The sequence below is a fragment of the Sinocyclocheilus anshuiensis genome, unplaced genomic scaffold (genome assembly GCF_001515605.1).
Source record: "Sinocyclocheilus anshuiensis isolate Anshui unplaced genomic scaffold, SAMN03320099.WGS_v1.1 scaffold1052, whole genome shotgun sequence".
Lineage (NCBI taxonomy): Eukaryota > Metazoa > Chordata > Actinopteri > Cypriniformes > Cyprinidae > Sinocyclocheilus > Sinocyclocheilus anshuiensis.
The window spans coordinates 349057-357056 of record NW_015549556.1 but is presented as its reverse complement, the minus strand read 5'-3'; positions in this window follow the sequence as shown (position 1 = coordinate 357056).

Sequence of the window (8000 nt, the reverse complement as noted above, 5' to 3'; positions counted from 1 at the left end):
TGTGTGTGTGTGTGTGGGTGGGTGTGTGTGTGTGTGTGTGTGTGTGTGTGTGTGTGTGTGTGTGTGTGTGTGTGTGTGGACTTCTATTCAGCATTTTATGAATTCATATACTCTGCTACTGAAATATGCGATTTCTGATGCAGCCACACGTGTACGGCCATCGTGCTGAAACTAATTACAACAATATAGTTCAACTTCCACACATCATATTATAGCATAATGTATTGAGCAATTAAGTATATTAATACAATTATAATCAAGCTTTACATGTGCTTTAGTATGTTGGTCAATGCATCAAAATAAGTGTACTTTAAAGCATGACAAGATTATTAAAACATAATGATTTAAAATGTGCTTTAAAATAAAACTTTAAAACGTGACATTACTAAAAGAGTAGAATGTACTTAAGTGTGTTACAAAACAGTCATGAAAGTGTCTCTCTTTAAGTCACTTAAGTGGCATTTTATTTCATCAATATTATATTATCTACAAGTACATTGTTTTATAAATATACTTAAGATTTTAAGTATACTACAAGTGCACATTCAATATGGTTTAGCACACTTGTTTTTCAAAAGAGTAGGTCCCAGGCTGATTCTCATTCCATCTCTGCTCATAAGTATTCATTCTTTGCCCAAAAATCCATAATTAACAAGCACAAGGGCTTATAGGTATCATTCATTATGGGACACAGTGCAGCACAGTGTATAGTATTTTATTGAAAAAAAAAAAAAGTTCTGGGCCTGAAGGCATGATAAAGTAATGGTGGCTGGGACACGACTTCATCTGTCTGTTTTTGGTAAGTGTGAGACAACAGCTGGCTCTTCCAGAATGCTGCATTACACCTTAAAATCAACAGCCATTACTCAAAAGAACAGGGTTTCATTCTGGACCGGCCCAGTGGCCTTAACCTTATCAGTATTGTGATCAACACTATCAGGGAGAATTCAAGCACGGTAAATATGGTTTTAGGTCGTGATGGGGGTGCAGAGAGGTCGGGTAAAGGAGGGAGAGGAGGAATAAAGTGTATTTGAAGGGGACAACAGAGGGAGTCGGTTCTCCAGCCCAGAGTCCAGCGAACAGAGCGGCTTTGTGTCCTCCAAATCAAGGGTGAGAGAGCTTCATCCTTATGCGTTTCACAAGCACACACACACACTGCAGACACACACGGTGTAGGAATGTCTGTGTTATGATGTCTAATGTCCTCTGTCTCTTTTACGGAATTCTCCTTCACTTTATGATCAACACGCGCTTGATCCTCACAATCACATGCTGCTTTAAACATCTGAGGAGCTTCTGACTTGTTTCGAGATGTAATAAAGTCAAACTAAGAAACGTTGCATTGCAAATTCTGGGTCATGCTTTATTTGCACATGAATATATACAGAGGCCCAAAAAAGTATATGAACACGTAATCCACTCTTAAAACCTCATTGCACCAAACCAAGCTGTGTGTGTGTGTGTGTAGATTTTTGTATTCACAAGTCTGACAACAGTCAGTGCTGCACACAGAGATCTGATCTCACCATCATCCAGTCCATCTGGACTGGTCTTTCTCATGAAGAAACAGAAAAAACTCAGACAGACTGAATCCAGAAGAACTGTGGCAACGTCTCAAATCTTCCTGCAAAGCTACCTGAAAAACTATGCACAAATGTACCAAGGACAAAGGCTTTTTAATGCAAAGGGTGCTCACACCAAATGTTGATTTGAATGTTTGGAAATGTAAACGGCAAAAGAAAGAAATATATGACTTTTTTTTTTTTTTTTTTTTTTTTTTTGTGAAAATACTAATGGCCTAAGACTTTTGCACAATAGTGCATGAAAGTATTACTCAATATTGTTCTGTAATTGAATTACAGTTACTTGTGATGCAATTGCATTAAATACTGTATAGACTATAAAACAATTCTATATAAAAGAGTCATGAATTTAACACCAAAATCTAACTTTTAGGCCCGGTTTCACATACAGGGCGTAGCTTAAGTCAGGACTCAACTTTAGTTAAATTAGGATATTTAAGTAGCTTTTATAATAAATTTTTTTTTTTTTTTTTTAATCCTTAGACAAATACATTACTGGTGTGCATCTTGAGACAAAACAATGGCACTGACATATTTTAAGATACGTAATTGCAAGTTATTTTCAGTTAAGATAGTTCAAACATGCATTTTAGTCTGGGACTAACCTTGCCAATCGACTTAAGCCTTGTCTGTGAAGCCGGGCAAAAATGTACATTTTAAAATGTAACCTTCTCCCTTTAAATACTTCGATCAGTTAAAGAATAATTAATGCACTTTTATTTTATTTAACTGAAAGAATTAAAAGAGCAGATTCACATCTATCCTTGCGAAGGTTGATATAGGATTTAGAAAATAATTAGTAATAAGTAATAATGTAATGTAATACTGTTGAAAGCGTAATTAGTAGCTAGTAATTAATTGTATAATATAACACTATATTTTATACACACACACACATACACACACACACGCGTATACATAAACACATGGTGTGTGTTGTTGAAAGTCATTGAATAAAGATCCAGGTTTTGAGGACAAACAATCAGTTTGTCCTTCGTAATCTTGCATTACATCAGCTGTTGTTTGTCTCTTGTTGTCTACTTGTGTACAGCATTCATCACGTCCCTGCAAACAAACAGATAATGTAATCCAAACTTTATTTAAACTTTTAACCGATGCCTCTGGCTGATTTCTAGATGACGACGACTTAGTTTTTATTTAATGATGGGACTCATTGTTTATGAATTATAATCATGCCTGTAAGCTACTGATGCACTGCAATGCACTATTTCACAACATGATGTTCTATTAAGCATCGTAGTTCTCTTGACCATCATGATGATATTATCTTTATTTTATGTTTGGGTCCCAGAGATCCCAATGCTGTATGTGAGATGGATCGATAGATAGATCTTTGTGTTTCATGGATTTATTTATTTATTTATTATAAACCAGAAAATAAGACTGTTTATACTCCTTAACTGATCAATGATGAAACAAATACAATCCAGGTAACACTTAATTTTAGGGTCTCTTAACTAGTTGCTTATTAGCATGCATATTACTAGAATATTAGCCATTTATTAGTACTAATTAAGCACATATTAATGCCTTATTCTACATCCCTAATCCTGCCCAATACCTAAACTTAACAACTACCTTACTAACTATTAACAAGCAGCAGATTAGGAATTTATTGAGGGAAAAGACGTAGTTAATAGTGAATAAGTGTTCCCTATTCTAAAGTGCTACCAAAATTTCAGCTGTAAAGCAGCTCTACAGAGGACATTAGTGTCATTATTCAGCTCAATTCAGTTCAGTTCAATAACTTTGTTGCATGGTCTGAACTGAACATTCATGGCCCGGTGGCCTCATGCCTTGGTAAAGGTCCTGTGAGATTTGGATCGGCTCTCTTGAGCCATCGTGTCCCAAAGTTGTCAATGTTTTAAACCCTAGCATCGTGGATTTAAAGCCTCATCAGGACTTAGAAGCTACTGATGAAGAACCTGTAAAATAAGCAACTCCGGAGCCGTTCCCAGTCATTTGTTCCAATTGTCTGAGAGTCTATAGACAAGCGTATCCCTGCGACAATTGTGCCCTCTGTTAGCAGCACCTCTGTAATGAGAATTTATTCCCCCATTGCTCCCTCCGTATGGCCTCCCTTGTTGCCTCAGGAACGGCCCATTTGTGAGTAACTGAGAATTGAGGCTGTGGAAAATGATCTTCACTGAGGACAGTTGTGATAGTTGAATTATTTACCACGGCGCTCGGTCTTCCTCTTCACATCTAACAACAGTTCAAGATAATCTCCCACTGAGTCTGATTTGTTAATCATTTGATTTAATGGCGGAGAACGGCTCTAGTCTGGAGATAAATCACAGCGACATCCAGACCACCACGTCGTGTGAGAACAGAACAAGCAAACTTGTGTTTGCTCACTACACAAACATCTCAGGTCGACTGCCTGCTCTTTAATTTTCTATTTACTTAATCATCATAAGTCATGCTCAATGAATATCGAACAGCAGATCAAACGCTTCATTGAATTTGTACATAAACCATTGGACTTCTCTAGCTACGGTTTTACGTCCACCCAAATAATCGGATTGATAAGCTTTCCCAGCTAACAAAAATGTGTTCCAAGAAAGGTTTTCTAACATTGCATTAAGTTAAGTTCCAAACGTTCAGTTTTTAAATGTTTTAAAAAATGTGTATACTTGCTTATACAGACGCTAAAGGAACATGCAAAGATTATGAGAACGTTATTCTTTTGGACGTTCTGAAACAAGTAACACAATTTAAAAAACCATTAGATGTCTGTTTCGGAAATATAATGTTCCATGGACGATGTATAAATAACGTTTTTATTCTAATGTTTTGGGAACATCATTAAAGACCAGATAACTCTGAACAAACGTTCTGTTAACATTACTGAAATAACTTTTGCTCATAACTTTGAGAAAACCTCAAAGCCAAAGTTCTGTGAACATTCCCTGTTTGCTCGGTTCATGTAAACACCTGAATTAACTTTCAATCGGATTGAAAGGGTTGGCGTAAACCTGAAACAATCTGATCAACAAGATGAAAAACTAAGCAAGTAAATGCTTGAATCCAACTATTTTATCAATTGGATTCAAAAATACCCTGCACACATGTGCAATACCACAATGCATGTTACATGTGTCTTACCAGTTCCGGCGGTGCGAAAACGCCAAAAAGTGGGTAGTTCCACAATTATTTCTGGTACTATGAAAAGGTTCCCGCGGTGCGAAAGGCCCTATTTTGAACCGGTCAGTGTAGGCGACTGAATATTTACTAAATATTTGTTATATAAGCTGAAGCTAAAATGGCATTTATGCTCTGGTGAAATTATTGCAGTGGCTTTCTTCGTTTCTGAATTTTATGAGTCATAACGAGCTTCATAATGCGAATAACTTCATTGAAGAACTGTTACATGTTGTTGCGTCATTCGAGTGTTTGACTCCATCTGCCCTCAAACAAGAAATATGAATGTATTTTCCATTGTCTTTCTTGAAATGTTCCATATTCCAACTGAAAAGACCATCTTGTTAGTCTGAGCTGGTTTTCAGACAGTCTGTCCAAGCTAGTTTAGATGGTCAGCCAACTGGTCTTCAAGCCTGAACAGGTGATAAGGTTAAATCCTCTCTAAAACCACCAAACTAGATCAGCCTGAGTAGTTTAAATCAGTCTGGTAATCATGCCAGAATGCCAGAATGCCAGAAAAAAACAGCCGGTTGATGCTGGTCTAAGCTGAAATGCCAGATTCTTATGATTCATATTCGCCCTTCTAATCTTCTAGCCTGGCATTTATCTCTCTATCGCGTCATTTATCTCTCTCTCTCTCTCTCTCTCTCTCTCTCTCTCTCTCTATTCGCTGTCATCTTTGCTCTCTTCTCGTTGAGGGCTTGCAGAACTCATGACTGTTCTCTCAGTGAAGGAAATCTGGGCGGTCAGCTCGCGCACGTGTTTACTCTAAAACCCAAGCACACGTATTACTTGGCGCTCGGCTGAAAATGGCTTCTCGTTCTGTTTTTTAATCTGATGTCATGTTAGTGGAATTCTCTAATAGGTCTCTGACTCGGTCTTACCCCTCTTATTTGGCGACATTTGAAAACACACAAGCATGTAGTCTATAAACTGCACAGTTCACACTCACTTTTTCACAACAGTGAGAAACCCAAAATGTAGTCAACATTAAAAACAGTATTTATGCTAAATAGTACACAGCCAATACTAAATAGCCAGAAAGTACAATGGCTGATTTGAAAAGCAAACAAAAACTACAATAATAATATATAGTACGTATTTATTTATGCATGCATGGATTCATTCTTATTTATATACCCAAAAACGGTATCAGCTGGTAAAAAAAAAAAAAATAATAATAATCTTTTGTTGCTTAGCCTTCATCTCATAGTGTTCTCCAGCTTAACAAAGGCTCATTGTGTTCTGGTTTGTCCCTCTTGTAAACTTTGGCATCACTGTCTTTTTCAGAAATTACATGTTTAGTGGTTTTCATATTACATATTAAAGCAGGCTGATACAAAACAACAACAAAAAATGTATTATCAGATTCTGATGGAAAAATCATGTGCCGAACCCTAAGCATGTGTGTTTATTTTGAGGAAGGAAAGACATTTGAAATGTTCTTAATTGTTTCTTTTCACTTCCTTTCTAGCACTTTAAGTATGTAACTGTGATGATTTGAGAAGTGTAGATTGTTCTTTAAAGATGCAGTGGATGTGATGTGAAACTTTGCTCTTATAGAGTTCTTATTACTGGCCTAATTCTCAATCAAAATGTTGTTTCGGTACACCAAAACCGCTGGCATTCAGTACAGTACATGTTCTGTGCAAACACAGATGGCAGAAGGGAAACTTTCCCTAAAACTCTGCCACTTTAGCAGTTTGATGTGTGTGGTGGAACTGTATTTTCTATTTACTTCAGATTGTCTGAACTCAAAAAATTAAATGGCACTTGCACTAAAAAGCTGGTATACCCTTCAGTCTTTATTTAAAGATCCAGTATGAACTCTAAGACAGATGATTCAGAGCACAAAAAAAATCAAAATAAAACCGACAACCACAACAATAACAACAGTTCAAAGAGATTGATGTGCACCTGTCCTGGACCACAAAAGCAGATAGCAACCAGACGCAAATTTACTGTCTACACTTTAAACAATGTTACAATAATCATTTATACAGATTATAAAGAGATACGATAAAACAAAGTCTGTTCTGCATTTGATCTGGATCGTGATAATGGAAAACACTGTAACATGTTTTCATAATAAAAAACTGCTCACCGCAGATAGGAATTCTTTAGCTTTGGTTGAAGCGTGTGATGCATCATAACTCACGCTCCATTCACACATATCCAACGACCTTCACAGAAAGCTTGTTTTGTATGCATTTAACTGAATTTATTAGATTATAACACGTGTAACTGATTATTAGCATATGTTGGATGTTTGTCGTTTAGGGCTCTTCAAGTGTAGCATCATAAGGAGCTCTTTATCACTGCATAATTTATCTTTCTCTTTCCGAGGTAGGTATAGATGGTATTAAGATTGTCAGTAACATCAAGTTATGCAATGTTAGCTTTGCAACAGTAGTATCATCTACATATGTGTTTTATTTAACGATCAAGGCATAAACTACTATTTCAGATACAAAGAAATATGAATTCCTGGAGTTTAACACAAGTACAGCATTCCCCTCCACACAGTACATGAGAACAGTGGGTATGAATATAACAAGATAAAATAAAATCATTTCTTACCTAGCTAATGGCATGCATCAGTGGGTTAACTGTATCATATATGGCGACCTGTGGCAGCTGACCAGTGTTGGCAGTTAAAGAAACAATAGATCCGTTCCAACATGGACGTCAGTACAAGTAAATTACAACAACAGGTTTACAAACTTAACACTCAAGGAATATTCCTGGGTTCAATACAATAAAATATAAGTTCAATATAGCCCTTGTGACATAATGTTTCTGTAGCTCAAATAATAGATCATGGCGTTAGCAATGCCAAGGCCATGCGTTTGATTCCCAGAGAATGCATGAACTGATAAAATACATACCTTGAATGCAATTCAAGTCTTTTTTTTTTTTTGATAAAACTGTCTGGTAACCGCATAAATGTAAATGTAGGTCATGCTGCTAACAACAGCAAGGTCATGGGTTTGAATTCCTGGGCACGCATGAACCAGTAAAATGCATACCTTGAATGCAATGTAAGTCACTTTGTATAAAAGTGTCTGCCAAATGCATAAAGGTAAATGAAGATCGTGGCGCTAGCAACAGCAAAGCCTAACACTCAAGGAATATTCCTGGGTTCAATACAATAAAATATAAGTTCAATATAGCCCTTGTGACATAATGTTTCTGTAGCTCAAATAATAGATCATGGCGTTAGCAATGCCAAGGCCATGCGTTTGATTCCCA